The sequence below is a fragment of the Lontra canadensis genome, unplaced genomic scaffold, assembly GCF_010015895.1.
Source record: "Lontra canadensis isolate GAN:19392208 unplaced genomic scaffold, GSC_riverotter_1.0 scaffold9, whole genome shotgun sequence".
In the NCBI taxonomy this organism is placed as follows: domain Eukaryota; kingdom Metazoa; phylum Chordata; class Mammalia; order Carnivora; family Mustelidae; genus Lontra; species Lontra canadensis.
Window position 1 is genome coordinate 39284077 of NW_022631003.1, and position 20704 is coordinate 39304780.

Genomic DNA, 20704 nt, shown 5'->3' on the forward strand with positions numbered 1-20704 from the left:
CAGAACAATCTGATAGCAATGAAATAGACTGGAGAGGGATATCAGATAAGGTAAGGCAGAGGGCATAATAAAAAGAGCACGTGACTGGAAACCAGAAGACCTGGTTCTAGTCCCTGCTCTTTTACTTATTATTCTCTGATACTTACAGAGTCTATGTCTTGTCATCTTTAAAATAGAAATAACAAGAAACTGATCAGAAGGCTCAAGTAAGAAAACATGAGTAGTCACTCACGGAACCATAACAATGTTACTTATTGCGATCATTAGTGAAGAAACTGCAGCAAAGTAAATTAAATAGTAAAGACCAAAACTAGAGGGAAGGTAATGTTAATTGCTAGGGGCAGGGTAAGAGGAAAGTGCAATATGAAGCATTAATGAGAAAGACACAGTAGGATTTGGCAACAAGTAAGGATAAATGAAAAGGAGAGAATTTTAAAAAAACTTAAGTACCAGAAGATACACCGTTAAGAGGGAGAGTGATGAAAAGTTATTAAAACAGTAAATTGTGGGAAAAAAAAAAAAAAAAAACTAAGCATGAATATTTAACAATACTAAAGCCATGTAGGGGCACTTGGGATGGTTCAGCACATTAAGCATCCAAGCCTTGATCTCAGCTTAGGTCTTTTTTTTTTTTTTTTAACTTTTTAAAGATTTATTTATTTGACAGAGAGCACGCAAGCACAAGCCGGGGGGACGGCAGAAGGGAGCCTAACATGAGGCTCAATCCCAAGACCCTGGGATCATAACCTGAGCAGAAAGCAGCCGCTTAACTGACCGAGCCATCCACGCACCTCTGAGCTCAGGTCTTGATTTCAAGGTTGAGTTCAAGCTCCACAATGCCTACATAAGAAAAGATGGAACTAGAGGGTATTATGTTAAGCAAAATAAGTCAGTCAGAGAAAGACAAATACCATATGATTTCACTCACATGTGGAATTTAAGAAACAAAACAGATGAACATAGGAGAAGGGAAGGAAAAATAAAGTAAGATGAAAATTGAGAGACAAACCATGAGATGCTGAACTCTAGAAAACAAACTGAGGATTGCTGGAGGGGAGGTGGGTGAAGGGAAGGGATAATTGGGTGATGGGCATTAAAGAGGGCACTGGATGAAATGAGCACTGGGTGTTATATGCAACTAATGAATTACTGAATTCTACCTCTGAAATTAATAAAAAAGCAATTAAAAAATACTAAAACCATGTAAAGATGGCATAAAATTCTCAAGTGGATACAATTTTGTTCAGTCATGATTATACTTGTTAATATCAGCAATCACAGCTTTATAGATTTTACTAAATTTTCTTCTATTTATATTTTGAAACAAAGCATGAAAAATTACCAGTTAGCTATGTTTTTAACTTGTAAGGGAGAAAAAGCTGTGGAGCTCCTTTGTATTACTTTGCAAATGTAGTGGACAAGTAAAAAATACTGCTTCCTTCATCTTGTCACATGTTGAATTCTGTAAAGGCCACAGCCAACAAAACAATCTTTAATTACTCTAGATTTGATAGTCAGAACATCTTGGAAGGAAGGTTTATTCTCTGGAATGGTGAAACTGATCTACATCATTAATTAAAACAAATTATAATCATTCTGGCATTAAATAACTTAAAACCTGAACTAAGGTAGTGGCAAGGGAAATGGAAAAAGATGGGGTAGATATAAAAGACAGTAAGAACAACACAGCTATACATGCATATGAAATGGCAAGGGCTCTCCCACCTCCCAGTGGGAATCCAATTTGACCTCTCTTCTGAGCAACATCTAATTCTATCATTTAAACCAACCACGGGTTAAATGTAGACAGACTAGCAACCATAAAACATTAGTTTTGTAAGCTCTAATCTGTATCTGGACAAAGAGGATTTATAACTTTTGAGGCCTGCCTAGTTGGTAGGAATGACCCACATATATGAAGTGACATGTTGAGTGATGAAAAACATTGTTGATCAGTCTCCTCCAATAATGCAAATGCTTCTTCTTTTAATTTGAATATTTGATATATGAAAACACTATAGAGTTTCCTAGACTTTTCTATGAATTCATTGTCTATTGATCCTAATATTTTCCTATGATTCTTCACCTGAACGTACATTGGGTGTTTGAGATAAACTAGAAAACTACAAAAGCAACAGAAATTGTGAACCAAAGCCATTTAATTCAGAATGTTCTTCAATGAGTAAGTGCATGTATAGGAGAACCAGTAAGAATTATCCATTAATAAGCAAAAGGTCTAGTTTTACAACAAGAGCAAGGAGCTAAATGGATGATGATGAGGATATTACATAATTAAGTTATATTAATAAAGCACTAAGAGTACCCACAAATCACCAGGAATTTAGCAATAATATGACACAATTAGTGGAGCCCTCAGGATAGGTTCAACTGGTTTAATTGCCCTTAATATTTGTTAAGCAACTGCTATGTACCAGGAACTATATTTAGAATCTACATCTACAATTTTACTTATTTGTTTAACTACAGTTTCTCAAACTATGATTGTTTTCCCCTCTTTAATGAAAAAGCTACATTATCTATCTTGTGTGTGAAATTGGTGCAATGACTGGATTCATGTATACAGAGTAGTATTTGTTAAATGAGTGAGCTGATGAAAAAAATAAATGAATGGGATGGGATGGATGGGATGGATGGGATGATATGGTATGGGCTCTATCCAAAAGTTCCACTTCCATGGGTAATCTGTTAACAAGTCCTAATGTGGTGTAGTTCTAACAGAAAGAACACCTTAGTGGTACGTAGGTGGCTCAGTCAGTTAAACAACTGCCTTCGGCTCTGGTCATTATCCCGGGGTCCTGGGATGGAGCCCCATGTCAGGCTCGCTGCTCATCAAGAAGTCTACTTCTCCTTCTTCCTCTACCCTTCCCCCTGCTTGTGTTTGCTCTCACTTGCGCTCTCTGTCTCTCTCAAATAAATAAAGAAAATCTTTAAAAAGAAAGAAAGAGTGTCTTGGAAACACATCAATTTCAGAGAGAGAAGGAATCTTGAAGATTCTTTGGTCTAACTTTCTCATTTTAAAGATAAATCCATGAGAATGTATGTGATTTGCCTGACATAACTCATCTAGTTACTAATGGAAGCAGAGCTGAGCCCCAGGTCTTCAAATTCCATTCCTATAGGATAAACAGTTCCTCCTTTTTGCCACTCCCTTGGAGATTATTTGGAGCTCCTCTATGAAGGAGCCATATTGACCAGCAATATTCACTATGAAGTTGCTCAAACTACTAAATGATATAATAAAATACTAGCAAGTATAGCAAGGAATGTGACTTTTCCTGGTATCTCATTTCAACTATAAAACCTCAAGAAAAGTTTCTAAACATATCCCCATAGTATTTACCAAGAGGTGACCAAACTGGCCCTTCAACTAGCAGTCCTTACCACTCATCTTTAGGCTATACATGATAAGGCTAAAGATTCATGATCAAAATACTTAAAAAAAAAATTTGTAAGTATAGAGAACACTGTTTTCTCATTTCATCTCCAAAGTATAGGGAAGTAAAATGCCTCTCCTCTGTCAAGTCAAGTGGGGGTGGAGGGGTCCAAGTTTGTCTTTACTTATAGAGACTAAAGAGTTATAAGAAGGGGACTGTGGCATTGCATTTCTGCAGAATGCAGACTGTCCCATCTCAAAATGTCTATGTTGTAGAGGATAGTCCCACTTCTAGAGAGAAGTGAGAGTGTCTCTGAGAGAAAAATCTGATGCATGTCCTTTGGATTCCAGGTGTAAATATATAAAGTCTGAAGATGGGAAGTAAAAAAAAAAAAAAAAAGAGGACAGTTACTGAGCAAGTAGCACTTTTGCTACTGACAAGTCACAGATACGTGGTATTTCGCATTGCCCAGGTAGACAAAAAAGTCGGTGGCCAGACTATCAGCATTCCTATTTTGCAAGGAATGTTGACTACCACCACAGTAAATGGACATTCACTGTCATAGGCTATAGATACACAAGATATGAAAGTAAGGAAGGGAAAAAAGCTAGAGCATTCACAAAAGGTTATGCACGGAGTGCAGCTCCCATTACAGACATGGCAAGAAGACTGCCCTCAGGAGGCTCTACAGTGAACTTGAGGACATTAAAGCCAGCTAGTGAAAGGCAAGAGAGCACTACAAAAAGCATCAAGCAAAGAAGTACGCAGAACACTAAGGAAAAAGAAATTTTGCTTTTCTTCTTTAAATGTCTCCCCACTCCCTCTTTGGAAGACCCAGAAGAGGCAGAGTGAGCATGGAAGGAGAAATGGAAGCACAAATTGAGGCAGAATAAGGTAAGCAAAGGGGAGTTCCTCTTTTCCACTGTAGGTTATTAAGTCTGTGGTCAGGACTGAATCAGATGCAAAGAGAACAGGGAATTGGATGTTTTTAGTTTAGACTGGGCAGTACTTTAATTTCTGAAAATGAGACCATTCCTACAGATGAAAATAACCAGAAAGTAATGGGACCTACCTAAGAGGTTGGAAAGAAAAATTAAACAATTTTGATTGAAGCATAAAGCAAAAGGTTCCTCGCTAGATGCTACCAAAATCAGTCCATTCAACAAACCAGTTATACACAGTCTTTAGGCATCAGATTTGAGAGGAGGACTTAATGATCTAGGAAAACATTCACGAAATGGAAAATGTGAAGTGAAAAAAAAAACACATGGTGAAAACTGTATATGCAATAGGATTCAATTTTTGTTATATTACATAAAGAATGAGATTATATTAAAATATAAGAGAAATAAAATGTTTTTATTTCTCAGGGTAGTGAAATTTTTATAAATTTTCCCAAAAATGATAATACTTTTATCATCAGAAAAAATATACTGCTCAAAATTTTGCAAGTACCCTTGTGAAAAAAATATGAAATTTTTTACCATTACAATCAAAATCAACTTCTATCATTTTTTTAGTGTCATTAGTATTATTCCAAATTTTGTAGCCAAAAGCAGTTGCCTTAACAATATCAAATGATGAGAACTACAAAAATGCTTGAATTTCAGGGCCAGAAACAAACTGGCAGATACAGTGTTCGCTCAAGAACATCAAACAAGCTCTCTACAAGACAGTAGTAACATGGCAGGCCAATGCTACAAGAATATAGCTCAACGTCTCCTCTCAGTGGGGTCACCAGATACCTCAAAATTCTCCTTACCCACCATATCTCAGCAAAACATCAAACCACAGCAAAATAGCCATCTAAAATCTTCAAGATGCTCTTGGAGCTAAAATAAAAAGTTCATCAAACTCTAAAGTCACCATCAGAAGTCCAAATTTTCCAGATTAACCATCAATATAAAAATTTTAATTCAATGCTGTATAGACTCTAATTTGGCCCCACCGTGTCTCTCACTTCCTTCCTAAACACCTTGGCTGTGTGTTGGAAATCATGGTCCACAGCAGCAATATAGGCAAGTGTTAACATCTGGAAAACCAGCTAGAACCAAGTTTACCAGAATTCAAATCCAGCCCTGTCACTTACACCTGCGTGACCCTAAGCAAATTGCTTAACTTCTCCATTTCCTTATTCATAAAAAACAACTAATAATAGTGCCTATAGTATAGGATTATTGTATCATGTGAGTTAATATGCATTTATAAGCTAGAACATTTGCTTCTGCCACATAGTGCTTAATAGTTCATTTATTCTGACTTGAAAACCCACCTATACCCTCAAACCTAAAACCTCACCTGCCTATCCCCTGAGGACATGGCTCTTACTGCCCTCAGGAAAGGCTATTTTTTCCACCCGTACAAGTCATTGCCACCAGGTGAGTTTTCTTTTTGCTCCCTAGTGCAGTTTCCAACCTGTGTCTTCTCATTCTCTCCCAAAGATCCCATCTTCCTAGAAGCACATGTCATCAGACCTTACCACCCCTCAAAATTCTTTATTGCTCTCCTTGTCACACTTAAAATTGATCTCACTTACAATCTACAGGGTCCCCTTCACCACTACTTCTACCAGCATTCTTGGCAACTTCAAATCCCTTAAGTGGGTCTTCAACCCAGACATCTAGCCTGCTATCCAAACTCGTATATTTAACAATCAACTTGACATCTTTATTAGGATATCCAATGTACAACAACTGCAACAGAGCCAAAATAGAACTATTGCTCTCCCTTCCCAAAAAATCCATTTCTCCTCTAAGTTTCAAACCCAAGAATCTATTTAATTCTCTTTTCATCATACCCTTTATCTGCAAGTCCTAACAGCTCTATCTCCAAAACATACCCCAAATCTACTGCTCGCCATGTGCCCCGCTACTGTTTAATCCAAGCCACCTCCATCTCTTTTCTGGAACACATTAACAGCTTCTCATTGGTCTCCCACTTCCATGAATTCTTGTAACACAGTTCGCCCTCTACATAGCAAACACTTATCTTTCTACAGTGTAAGTCAGATCACGTCAGGTCTCCTCCTAAAATTCTCTAAAGCTTTCCCACTAAAATGAAAGTTCAATATTTCTATTCTTGATTACAAGGCCCTAAATGATCTGGCTCCTGCCCTTCTCCAGGCATTATCTCCATCCTCTTTTTTATTTGTTGTACCTGGCTATATTGCTCTTCCTACCATTCAACTAACATGCCAGTTTATTTTTCAAGGATTTTGTCATTGTTTTTGCTTAGAAATCTCTTCTCTCAGATCTTCTCATAGCTCACTTCTCAGTCAGTATTCAGGTCTCAGCTCCAATGTCTCCTCCCAACCAAGGCCAATTATTATCAAGCATACTGTTGCACATTCTGCACAGTAATAATCAATATCTGAAATTACTATTTTTATGTTTATTGTCTCTATCCTCACCCAATGTTATCTCCTTCAAAGTGGAAACCCTTATCTTGCTTACATCTACAAAGAGTACCTAACTTACCATGGTTTGACACAATTTTCCAACTTTTCATTGCTACAAAAGACATACACATTCAGTAGAAACTGTACTTTGAATTTTGAATTTTGATCTTTTCCCAGGTTAGTATTAAGCAGCATGATACTCTCTCATGATGCTGGGCAGCTGTAGAAAGCTGCAACTCCCAGTCAGCCACGTGACCACAACAAACATAAATAACCAACACACTTAGGACTGCTCTGTTTTTCACTTTCAATAAGTCATATGAAATATTCAACACATTATTACAAAACAGGCTTTGTGTTAGTTGATTTTGCCCAACTTTAGGCTAATGTAAGTCTTCTGTACACGTTTAAGGTAGTCCAGGCTAAGCTATGATGCTTGTAAGTTAGGTGTATTAAATGCATTTTCAACTTAATGATATTTTCAATGTATGATGGCTTTATCAGGAGGTAACCCCTTCATAACTTGAGGAAGATCTATATATCCTCCACACCCAGAGCACCCTTCCTGGAACACCAATGGCAATCAAATATTTTTTGACAGACTGACTAAAGTTTCCATAACAATAATCAAGAGTATACTATGTTTTCTCCTCTGGTGTTGAGAACCACATATGAAATGCCTACTGATGTACTAAGCACTTCACAAAGGACAAAAAGAGATAAAGTCTATCTTTGTTCTTAAATAATTCAAAATCCATTTGAGCAGGAAGGAAAAAAACAACATAAACCCATGACACTAGAGACCACTACTGAGGCACTAGGGGGATCCCAGGATCTCAGGGGTCCCAGGATCGAGCCCCACATAGGGCTCCCTGCTCAACAGGAGTCTGCTTCTCCCTCTCCCTCTGCCTCTCTCCCCAGCTTATACTCTCTCTCTCTCAAATAAATAAGTAAAATCTTTAAAAAAATAAATACAAAATAAAGACTACTATTTACAAAGCAATCTATCATACACTATATATTATACTTACCTATGTGAATACAGTAGCATTAGTCAGTAAAGGCACCCTTAGGAGAGAAGAATTCTATAAGGTATATATTGTTAATATCTTTTACAGATGAGGAAATTGATGTACAGCCAGCTTAAACAATTTACTCAAGGTTAAAAACGAGGAAATGAGTCCGGTTCAATCAAGTCTCTTAATGCCACAGCCCATTCTCAAAGGAAATTGTGTCTGCCAATTCCTTGTAACAGAGAGCTAGCTACTATGAAAGGTATATCTAACAGAAGTACGATTGGATAATAGAGAAGTCAAGGACACCTAAAAGTCTATAACTCCACCAATATTAAATGTTCAAAATGCCTGGGGTTTTGGATCTTGAAAGATAAAACAGATCGTCAGTCTCCTAAGAAAAAACACAGCCTATTAGCCACAGAACATCAGGATCCATGTAGACACACAAGGAAAAAGATAGGCAGTTAACTAAGGGATTTAACATTTTATCCAAACTATATTCTCAGAAATGGAATATTTTAGGGCACTTTCCATAGAAGCCTCCTACCTCACTTAGATCCGAGCTGGCCTCTCTGAATGACTTAGTTAATAACTAACTGTGTGGGAAAATGTATGTGTGTATGTGTGAACATGCAGGCATGTGTGCATACTCTGTCCTTAGATGTGTGGAGAAGCAGATGTCAATAAAGCTTTGCAATTAACATCTGATGAAAACTGATGAAATCTATGGGAGGGACTTTTTTTTTTAGTGGAATGAGTATGAAAATTGGAAAAGATTAGAGAGAATAAGTATGGAGGATAAGAAAAAAAAGCAAATAAACCAATAGGATTATGTTAAAGATTAAGAAATTGGAAAGATCACGAGACTTAGATTATTAGGAAGAGCTTACAAAGATCATGGAACTTACATTATTAGGAAGAGCTTACATTACTATTTTGGAAAATAGGAGTCATTTTTCTGTCTTTCAAAGTGAGCTATTGTGATTACAATGGCTACAGAAGTAGACCATTCCAATACCTTGTACATAATGTGTTCATCCTCCATTTTTGGCATGTTTCAGAGAGCCATCAGAGCTGCAAGACTCTCTTAACTGAACCAAATTCCTCAAGGCCAAAACCCATACCTGATTCACCTTGGATTTCCCAGTGCCTAACAAAGTGTCTGCATTGCACTTGATTTTAGTGGGATTCAATAACTCATGATTGGGACTACTGAAATATATTGAACTTATCTGAGCCAAACTGAATTGGAATGATCAGCAATGGCAGCCATGCACTGTCTTTACATATTCATTTTCATTCCTCCATTTTAGATATCAAAAGATACTTAAGTAACTTCTGCCGTATTTACAACAAGCTTGGAGCGATAGCTTTTGTTCTACACTTTTAGTGGTGCTTTATAAAGAAGATGTAATGTACTCAGCAGAAGTCTAGTTCACTTTACACATAATGGGACTGAGTCATGGAGAGGTGCCACATTAGTTTCCCACAAGTCACTTTTACACCACTGCCACCTCACAGTGAGCCAATGGAATAGAAAAGAACTGAACTCAAAGTCCAAAAGTATTACTTTCATCACCAAAGTTCATTTAAAAGATTCAATTATAAAAGGGAAATTATATAATGTGCAAATAAACCTACTTGGTAGTACCAAAAAAAAAAAAAATGATGAAGATGACTGCTTTTGAAAACAGAAATTCCTTTTACTGCATTCTTTTCTCAGGTAAATAGACAGCATGGCTCTCATCAGAATGTACAGAAATTAACTCAAATACATAAGTATCTGTTTTTGCATATGAGGAAATCTGATGATTTTGAAGGATATTCATATTCCGTTATATCTACCTCTGTAATTGTTTTTAATAGCTAATATTTGGAGGATTCTGCCTGTCAAAAACAGTAACTAGGACTCATAGTCATCTTCAATACCCCACTTAACTTCTACCACAGATTTTCTACGTTCATCTGTCACCCCACCACTCCATTTCACAGTAAACCAACTTGTGAAAAAGACAAAAAAGTGTTTATTTTACCAGTTCAGTCAAGTTTGTTTTCTAAACAGGTTTTTTTAAAAAGTGAAGTTTGTTTTCAGAATTGTTTGTTTCAGACTGTTGGTACCATTAAATACTCAGAAACTGGTTTTTGAATGCTAACAAAACTATAAAGGTTTCAGCAGCTAATACTGTATAAACAAGAAAAACCTAATTGTTAAGCAAGGTCTAAAAAAGAGTCACAAATTAATTTTTTTATTTAATCATGATAATTAAATTTTTAAAATATGTCAAATGACTTGCTCATAGACTCTAAAAAGGATAAATTAATTAAAAAATTTAATTTAACAAAGGAACTCTGTCACCTCAATCAAATCTATTAATTATTTCACATTAGATATGGAAATAGTGAGATGTTTTCTTAGAGCTTATATATATAAGTGTGTATGTGTTGTGTTCAATCACTTTTGGGGTCTTAGTAAATACTCTGTTAGTATTAGTAGAACTGTGCTTGAGTTAATGATATACCAAGAGATATATTTAAGAGGTTTAAGGATTAACAAGTCTGTCAGCTCACCTTGCCAGGTAAGCAGTTGGAAATCAATAAGTATTCCCATGTCCTTAAAGATAAACAGGAAAGGAATGTTACTCCATTAGTATACATACCAAAAGAGGACAAAGATTAAAAAAAAAAATTATTCAACCTAGTCAAGAAAGCATAATTATCTCAACCTTGACTTTCATAACTCATTGTATTCATAAAGACAAACTAAGACATCCATTCTATCTTATAAATATAATGCTGATAACTCCAACTGGTAATATTAAGGTCAATATTATCTAATATAAATGTACTCTTATTTTCTCTTTTATTCATCTTTACTGAGATACAATTGACAAATAAAATCATAACATATGTAAAGTATACATTGTGATCATCTGATATATGGGCACACTTTTTTTTTTTTTTTAAGATTTTTGCTTATTTATTTCAGAAAGAGAGCAGAAGCTGGGAAGACAGGTAGAGGGAGAGGGAGAAGCAGACTCCCTGTGAGCAGGGAGCCTGATGTGGGACTTGATCCCAGGATCCTGAGATCAGGACCTGAGCAGAAAGCACACACTTAACTGACTGAGCCACCCAGGCACCCCCCATGTGCACACTTCCAAAGGATTCCCCCATCAAGTTAATTGAAGCATTCATCACCACACATTTGCCCTTTTTTCCCTTGATGAGAACTTTCAAGTTCTACTCTCTTAGCAAATTTCAGCTACACAATATAGTGTTATCAACTACAGTCACCCTGTAATACATTAAATCTCTGGACCTTATACATCTTATAGCTGAAAGTTACTAACCTCTCCCTATATCTCTGCTCAAGAAGCAAATTTTTGCAAGTTAATGAATACAAGTAACATTCACTGAGGCCTGCAATATGCCAAGCATTATTCTAAGTATTATTAATATGCCAATTAAATCCCATACAATCCTATGAGAGATTAGTACTCTTATTATCTCTATTTACAGAGAAACCAAGATGATGGCAGAGGGTTTTTTTGGCTTTCGTTTTTTTAAAGGTTTACTTAATTATTTATGAGAGAGGACCCATGTGCGAAAGAGAGGGGAGTGAGGATGGGGCAGAGGGACAGGGAGAATCTAAAGTAGACTCCCCACTGAGCACAAAGCCTGGTGGACAGCTTGACGCAGGGCTCAATCCCACAAACCTGAGATCATGACCTCAGCCAAAACCAAGAATCACACGCTTAACCCACTGGGCCACCCAGGTGCCTCAAAGGTAGAGTTTTATAAACAAGAGCTCACCAGGGAAAGTATTCCTGTCTTAAGGTGATTAGAAAAGAAATTATGGTTATTCACTGTTAATTTTTACCTAGAAGAGGAAAAATAGAAATTTATAGAGATATAGATGGACAGAGACAGAAATTTATAGAGATATAGATGGACAATACTAAAGGCAAGGCATTTACAACATTCATATAATCTTAACAACTCTATAAGATGGATATTAACTCCATTTTACAGATGACAAAACCAAGATTCATAAAGTTTAAGAGGTTGTCCTAGAATTTTGAACTCAAAACTTTGTGACACTAAAGTCCGTGCTCTTTTCAATAAGCAGTGCTGCAAAGAACAATAAAATTAAGGCAGGTTCGGGGGGGGAGGGAAAAGACAAAATTTATAAGGAACATGAAGCTAGAAAAAAGAGATCAAGCAGTGTTTAGAAGTTCCTGTATAGATATCCTGGGATAAGACAAGGCACTATTGCCATAGATCCTGATGCTTTTAAATGACAGTGCAGGGCTTCTGGGAACCACAATGGCTACTCGATTCACCTTGATTCCCTCACACATTCTTCTTCTTCCCATCCCTTCTCACTGTCAGTGAAGCTGCCATGAGAAAAACCACTTGCCAATTCACCTAGATGTGCCAGTCCCATACTGAGCGATTACAGTGGACACCAACGATTTGGCCTAGCCCAACACACAGTCTATGGGCTGCTTCATCAAAATTAAGATGCTAAGCTGTCATTGTGCGTACGTTACATGACACAGCAGAAGCTACCAGAAAAGAACCATTTTCATATTAACACAAAGGTAAACATAGTTCAGGAGTGACCAAAATTTTCCATTTCAAAACGACAATCAAGAAAGCTGCTCAAAACTTCAAAGTTTCTTGACAAGCTCATATATCCTTTTTAACTAAAATGTCATTTGGACATGTTTTCATATGGACTATCTTTCATCAACTGATATTAGAAAACAAATATCAGGGCGCCTGGGTGGCTCAGTTGGTTGGGCGACTGCCTTCAGCTCAGGTCATGATCCCAGAGTCCTGGGATCGAGTCCCGCATCGGGCTCCCTGCTCCAATGGGAATCTGCTTCTCCCTCTGACCTTCTCCTCTCTCATGCTCTCTCTCACTGTCTCTCTGTCAAATAAATAAATAAAATCTTAAAAAAAAAAAAAAGAAAAATATCAATTTGTCTACTAATATATTTTATACATTAGCCAGATTCATCAACTCCTTAGTGGATTTTATGTTTTAATGAGTGTGTGTGTGTGTGTGTGTGTGCGTGTGTGTGTTTCATGTCAATCCCATAACAAAATCACAGCTTCTTTTTTTTTCTTTAAGATTTTTTTTTTTTAAAGATTTTATTTATTTATTTGAGAGAGAGACAGTGGGAGAGAGCATGAGCGAGGAGAAGGTCAGAGGGAGAAGCAGACTCCCCATGGAGCTGGGAGCCCGATGCGGGACTCGATCCCGGGACTCCGGGATCATGACCTGAGCTGAAGGCAGTCGTCCAACCAACTGAGCCACCCAGGCGTCCCTTAAGATTTTTTTTTTTTTAAGATTTTATTTATTTGACAGAGAGAGAGAGATCACTAGTAGGCAGAGAGGCAGGCAGAGAGAGAGAGGGGAGGAAGCAGGCTCCCTGCGGAGCAGAGAGCCCGACGCGGGGCTCGATTCCAGGACCCTGGGATCATGACCTGAGCCGAAGGCAGAGGCTTTAACCCACTGAGCCACCAAGGCACCCCAAAATCACAGCTTCTTGATCTCAAGTGAAATCTGTCTCAAAATATACTGGGGTCACCAGGCTCACATGGGGTAAGGGAGAAAATTAGACAACTAACCTGGCCAAAGGCCTAGATGACATGAAAGTGAAGTGAGGTCCAGAAGTAACACAGGCTTGATCAAGGGCTAGCGTGTATATAAAAGTGGATTCAAGTAGCCCACATGAGTTGAAGGAAACCTCACTTGAATAAAAAACGGGACAAGTCTCCTCTTCTACAGAAAGAAAGCTTTCTGTAATTTCACGTAAGTAAATTTGGACTCAAGATATGGGGAAAGGGATACAAATCAGGAAACTGAGACGTAAGTCAGGTCTGGACAAATAAAATAGGACATTACAGGGAAAGCTTTGACCCCAAAAGCAGAGGCACAGAAGATTAGAGCGGTAAAACAGAGTTCAGACCAATCAGCTGGTGGGGCAAACTATGTTGTTTTGATTTACTTGTGGTCTTATTTAGGACTGACCCAGAAACTAAGAGATACTAAGCAGAGAAAATAATGATAATAAAAATGACAGTAGTATCTATTCTTCACAAAACATTTAGTAAGTGCCAATAGTACAAGGGTTTTATATACATTTCTTATTTAATTTTTATAACAAACATACAAGCGTGGTGCTTTCTCTTATTAAGCCCCTGTAGACTTTGAATATAACGATATTTATTCAGCTCTTATAGATATTGAATATAAAAATATTTTCCCTTATAATGGTCTTTAAAAGGGGATGAAAATGGGGTGCCTGGGTGGCTCAGTGGGTTAAAGCCTCTGCCTTCGGATCAGGTCATGATCCCAAGGTCCTGGGATCGAGCCCCACATTGGGCTCTCTGCTCAGCAAGTAGCTTACTTCCCGTCCTCTCTCTCTGCCTGCCTCTTTTCCTACTAATAAAATAAAAGGGGATGAAAATTCTGGAACATGGTTAGAGACATGGTTAGAGATCATTTTCATCAGTGTTAACTGATTTGTACTGACTCATCCTCACTAATACCCACTTGCTGCTTCTGTATTTGTCGTAACTGTAAAGTTTATATTTAAAAGCAGCCAAGCTAATAAGCCCAACCAGGGATAAAACTCACAATCTTGGCCTTCTAAGCATCACACTGAAATCAACTGAACATATAGCCTAACAATACCCATAGCACTCAGCAACATAGAATTTCTTTATGCCTAGGGCACCTGCGTGGCTCAGTGGGTTGGGCCTCTGCCTTCGGCTTGGGTCATGATCTCAGGGTCCTGGATTGAGCCCCATGTCGGGCTCTCTGCTTGGCAGGGAGCCTGCTTCCCCCTCTCTCTCTGCCTGCCTCTCTGCCTACTTGTGATCTCTCTGTCAAATAAATAAAATCTTTAAAAAAAAAAATTTCTTTATGCTTATTTTTATTTTTATTTTTTTTAATATGCCTATTTTTAAATAGAATGGGGTAGAATCTTACAATTGAAACACAGAAAACAAGGCAACAAAATTGAAGCAAAACATGTGCAAATTTAAAAGTGTGAAATCAGAAGTCTTTGAGTTACTCTATTTTGAAAGCTGCAGTCATAGAACACAAGATAAATAAAATTATGACTGGCTATACCAAGTTAATACAAAATTAAGAATCAAAGATAACTAAAGAAACCCTATACTCTAAGACAAGAATTGCATTTGCTACAAAGGTAACAGAAGGTCCAATTACACTATGTAACAAAATAGATAAGAAAATAATCAAGGACAGATGGAATTTGTTGCCAATCTAAGGCAAAGTTGGTTAACTAAAATTCAAAAGTATCATACTGTATTGTCTAAATTGAGACTTGACAATGTCACAGATGTCACGTTTGGATTAAAGAATCTTAAATGGCAGGCCAAATAACCAGGAATGAAATCTGTAATCTCAGGGGGTTTTTTGTTGTTGTTGTTTTTTAAAGATTTTATTTATTTATTTGACAGAGATCACAAGTAGGCAGAGAGGCAGGCAGAGAGAGAGGAGGAAGCAGGCTCCCTGCCGAGCAGAGAGCCCGAAGCAGGACTCGATCCCAGGATCCTGGGATCATGACCTCAGCCGAAGGCAGAGGCTTAACCCACTGAGCCACCCAGGCGCCCTTGTAATCTCAGGTTTAATCAGCCATTGACAACTTCCATTTTAGGGCAGGACAGATACAGACTAGTCGGCCAACAAGCTGCTCAAACAAGTGTTTTGTATTCAACCAAGGTGAACAAAAGCAATGTAAGCACTTTAGAAATGCACTAATTTTCAAGGAACATGGAATGGTTATGGACCTGTGTTTGGTTGACCATCAGTGGCTTAGACCAATGTGTTGAATGAATATCTATATTATCCTAATACATTATATCTTGTTGTAGATATAGTTTAAAATTTTAAAATTATAAATAAAGGTATCTTTTTCTAAAAAGCATCCTCAATGTCATCACATTTAACCATATACTGTGGGTGGGCAGTGCCACCATCCCCCCTTCAATTCCAGGAAATGGTCATTTGTAGAGTCTGCTTATCAGTGGAAATGAAAACATTACAGGAATCATAAAGCACAGCAAAATCATAGAAAAATGAAATTAAGATCCTTACTAGACAATAAAAGTCTGTGAATTAAATTACTTTTTGAAATATGGAATTTAATATATATTGAGTTAACCACTGATATATAGTAGATGACACATAATATGCAGCAAGTTATTCAAAATGCCCTTATCTGATATAAAGACATGGAAAAATTCTTATGCTCTACTCTAAAATGGTAAACATCAGGCTATAAAAGTATATCCACATTACAATAATTTTTAAAAATTTATAAAACAGACTAAAGAAAAAATCAAAATGCTAATAGTAACTAGATCAGGGTGATGAACTGTGATTGATTGTTTTTCTCGTCTTTTCCTGGATACTTTTTCTAATGTGATTATATTATTTCAAAAACAGAAAAAAATTGGGCACCTGGCTGGCTCAGTCAGAGGAACATCCACTCCTGATCTCTTATTTGTGAGTTTGAGCCCCACGTGGCATGTAGAGGTTACCAAAATAAATAAATAAATAAACTTTAAAAATAAAGAAGAGGGCGCCTGGGTGGCTCAGTGGGTTAAGCCGCTGCCTTCGGCTCAGGTCATGATCTCAGGGTCCTGGGATCAAGTCCCGCATCGGGCTCTCTGCTCAGCAGGGAGCCTGCTTCCCTCTCTCTCTCTCTCTCTCTGCCTGCCTCTCTGTCTACTTGTGATCTCTCTCTCTCAAATAAATAAATAAAAATATTAAAAAAAAAATAAAGAAGAAAGTAATAATAAGTCAAATAGAAGTGACTTATGAAATGAAAAGCTGATTTGAAGGTTCTTAGACTAGACCTGCAAGATCTATTTCCTGCTTCTAATTATCAGTCTTCTTTAAAATGCTTTCAGCTAAATCTTGACATAGCTCTGTCAATGAATACTGCAAGCACATTGCCCCATCAGCTCTAGGTACTAGAAAAAATTCTATAGAAAATGTAAACTTTAAAAATTCTGTGTTTTTAGTACTCCCAGTTTTTTCCCCAGTTTTCTCCTTGTAACACTCTTTAATCCATACCCTGGTTTAGTGTGTTGTTGCCAAGACCGACAAAAGGAAGTAAGGAAATTAAAAACATTTTCAAAACCCTAGTGCAAGCCAATTCAAGTATTCACATTTTTATTAATCAATTTAGTCACCATCCTCTTATATTAGGTTAAACAACTAGTAGAAAATATAACTCAATACTATTGTTAATCTCACAAAGTATATGATAGTAACTTTACAAAATACTAAAAACCATACCAACTAGAAGTCTGTATGGGAAAAGAAAGGAAAAAGCTAAACTGGTGAATTTTAGTAAACTATAAAAGAAGGAATTTATTAAGTTAGAGCAGAACAGTATGAAAGGAACATTTTGAAAACAAAATAAAAACATGAAGGTAGGGGCACCTGGGTGGCTCAGTGGGTTAAAGCCTCTGCCTTCGGCTCAGGTCATGATCTCAGGGTCCTGGGATCGAGCCCCGCATGGGGCTCTCTGCTCAGCAGGGAGCCTGCTTCTTCCCTCTCTCTCTGCCTGCCTCTCTGCCTACTTGTGATCTCTATCAAATAAATAAATAAAATATTAAAAAAAAAACCATGAAGGTAGGTAAGGTAAGGTTTTTAGAAGTGTTTATATACATTTTCTATCATTCATAGCAGTGCAAGTAATAGACACACTCAAAAAGCAAGAGAGCAGACACAAACACCTATAAAGCACTTTACTAACTCAAGTTACAGATCACACATTAGAGAATGACTAATCCAATTGCTAGCATTTGAAATATAACCAACAGGTCCATTGTTGGTTATATCAAACTCATGTCTAATAATAATATTGTATGTGTTGTGTAAAAACCATTTTCCAAATGCTTTCATGTGGCTGGCTCTTTTGATCCTTTTTCAAGTCCACCGAGGTAAGTAGATAACTGCTTACTGAAAGCCAAGTTTATCAGTGGTTAAGAATCCAAAATAAAACAATTTTCTAACCATCTCATATTCATTCTATTATATCACATTGCCTCCAAGTTATGTGATTCCAGTACACAGTGGATATTTATATTTATATAATGAATGAATTTTTATCTAAAAAATTAGTAAGATTAGAAAGAATACAAATGAGGGTAGAGATGGCCTATGTCTCATTATCCCATGTGATCAATATACCACATCATAATAATTAACTATAGCTTGACCTCTCCAAAGTTTCATGTTCTTGCTTGCTGATGGAAAAAGTCTCTCTCAGGGTGCCTAGGTGGTTCAGGCAGTTAAGCATCTGCCTTCAGCTCAGGTCATGATCCCTGGATACTGGAATGGAGCTACACATCAGGCTCCCTGCTCTGCCAGGAGTCTGCTTGTCCCTCTCTGTCTGCCCTGCTCAGTCTGTCTCTCTCTCTCTTTCAAATAAATAAAATCTAGAAAGAAAGAAAGAAAGAAAGAGAGAGAGAAAGAGAGGAAGGAAGGAAGGAAGGAAGGAAGGAAGGAAGGAAGGAAGGAAGGAAGAAAAGGAAAGAAAAGAAAAAGGCTCTCATTTAGAACAACTCCAAAATGACTACGTAACTATGTCAAAGAATATGGGTATATACTCTGAAAAAAATACGTCCTTCATCATATTCAGAGAACTACAAACTCATCATGCCTAAGTGACAGACACAGCTCCCCAAAGTTGAGAATAATGTCAAATCCAATTTCAAAAACTAATATTTTACTACACTCTTAAGAGATCCATAGTGCCGTCCTTGATTTAGCCCCTGCTTGGGCTCATGATGGGACAAAACCAAGTCTGAACAATTTTCTTATTTCCTTGCTCTTACTGAAGATGCTGATAGGGGTGAACAGTCACCCAAGTAGACTCACCATGGGGTTAAATCCTGAAAGACCGTCACTCCAATCTAGACAGGTAGATATCTGCTTGTTTCAATATCAAAACCATAATGTCCTTCAAATGTTCTTGTATAATAATGCTATCAATATGTTAGCACCTTCTTTAACTTTTTTAAAGATATTATTTATTATTTGAGAGAGAGTGTGTGTGTGTGCACCTGCAAAGGAGGTAGAAGGGGGAGTGGAGAAGAATCTCAAGCAGACTCTGCACTCAGCGCCAACCCTGAAATCATGACCGGAGAACCAAACCAAGAATCAGATGCTTAACTGACTAGGCCACCCAGGCACCCGAAACACCTTCTTTAAAAAAGCATTAAATATTCTCTGAGTTTGGGGAACATTTCAAGCTGAACAGTGAAAAATCACACTGTATCCATCTCTCTCATTGCAAGTTTAGCGGGAGAGAGAGAAGACTCATATAAGGAAGATCTATGGCCCCAAATGGCAGAAATTTCTGTGCATGGGAATAATTTAGAAAGGCTTTATGTAGAGGTGAGATTTAGGACTTTTGTTGGATGACAGGCCTCAGTTATGGTCAAAATGTGTTGTATTCTTTATCTCCTTCTAAAATAAGGAGGGGAAGGACTAAGATATTATTTAAAAGCTTAAGAATCAAAAAAAAAGAAAAAGAAAAAGAAAAAAAATCACCTATCACGTGAAGTATTACCTAAAAGAAGGTCTTTTTAAAACCACTCAGATTTCTACTTCTATCACCAATTCCAGGTCTCAATATATATCTCACCCCCACATGACTCCACCCTACCTCAACCCTACCCCCCACTTCAGCCATCTTGCTCATAGCAAGCCTGCCATTATTACTGGAATGTGCTATAATCTTTAAGTATGTTGGAGTAAAAAGAAAAAAAAAAAGTTTTAAGAACAAAGGGGAAGGATGGGGGAAAAGGCTATATGCCTAGCATTCACAAAATGCTCCCATCTCCATGTTGAACATTATTTCCAAATTGGACTATACACACATGATACTTAAGTGGTTGTCATTAAAGCATTACTGTGCTACCTGTGAATGTTAAAAGCAGTCCATATTATTTTTATCACCCAGTTCTGGCATTTCTTCACATTTAAATATACCATGAACTCCAAAATATAGACCTGTATTTCTGTTCCAGGGGTCCTTCATTCTTTGTCTCTGAGAGGTCCTTTTTAGAATCACTGTCCTGGTTCCTAGATTGGGGCCATCATAAAGCAAAAATAATGGGGGCGCTTGGGTGGCTCAGTGGGTTAAAGCCTCTGCCTTCGGCTCAGGTCATGATCCCAGGGTCCTGGGATCAAGCCCCGCATCAGGCTCTCTGCTTAGCAGGGAGCCTGCTTCCTCCTCTCTCTCTCTCTGCCTGCCTCTCTGTCTACTTGTGATCTCTGTCTGCCAAATAAATAAATAAAATCTTAAAAAAAATAAAAAGCAAAAATAATGGGCACATAAGAGTGAGGAAACTCATCTAAATGTCAAGTTAACTTTTATAAGGAGTACTTAAGGGATTAAAACTATAGTTTTTAAAATGTAAATTTAGGGGATCTGGATGGCTCAGTTGTTAGGAGTCTGCCTTTGGCTCAAGTCATGATCCCAGCATCCTGGGATCAACCCCCACATTGGCTGCTTCTCCCTCTCCCACTACCCATGCTTGTGATCCTTCTCTCCCTGTGTCACCCTCTGTCAAATAAATAAATAAAATAATAAATAAATAAATAAATAAATAAATAAATAAAATGTAAATTTATTCTATTTCTAGGACGTCTGCCAGAAAAACATGAAGACCTGGAAAATAAACAATACTAATCAACACGAAACTTGAGCTGCTAGCTGTGAGACCTCAAGCAATTTCCTCAACTTCTCTGAGACCTATTGTCTAAACTGTCACAAAGAAGGAGCCTTAACCAGCTAGTCCCTCCAGGTCATTTCCATTTTAAAATCTATTTT

The 20704-nt window shown here is 37.4% G+C and overlaps 1 protein-coding gene and 1 long non-coding RNA gene across 12 annotated transcripts in view; both read right to left on the reverse strand.

Annotated features, from left to right (window-relative positions):
* Window positions 1-20704, reverse strand: part of KIF21A (kinesin family member 21A) — a 151757-nt gene that overhangs the window by 123049 nt on the left and 8004 nt on the right. The window lies entirely within an intron of this gene.
* Window positions 55-18891, reverse strand: LOC116866350. Its single transcript, XR_004382376.1, has 3 exons — window positions 18880-18891; window positions 5356-5358; window positions 55-165 (listed from the first exon to the last, which is right to left on the reverse strand). It is a non-coding gene; the product is annotated as an uncharacterized LOC116866350 (long non-coding RNA).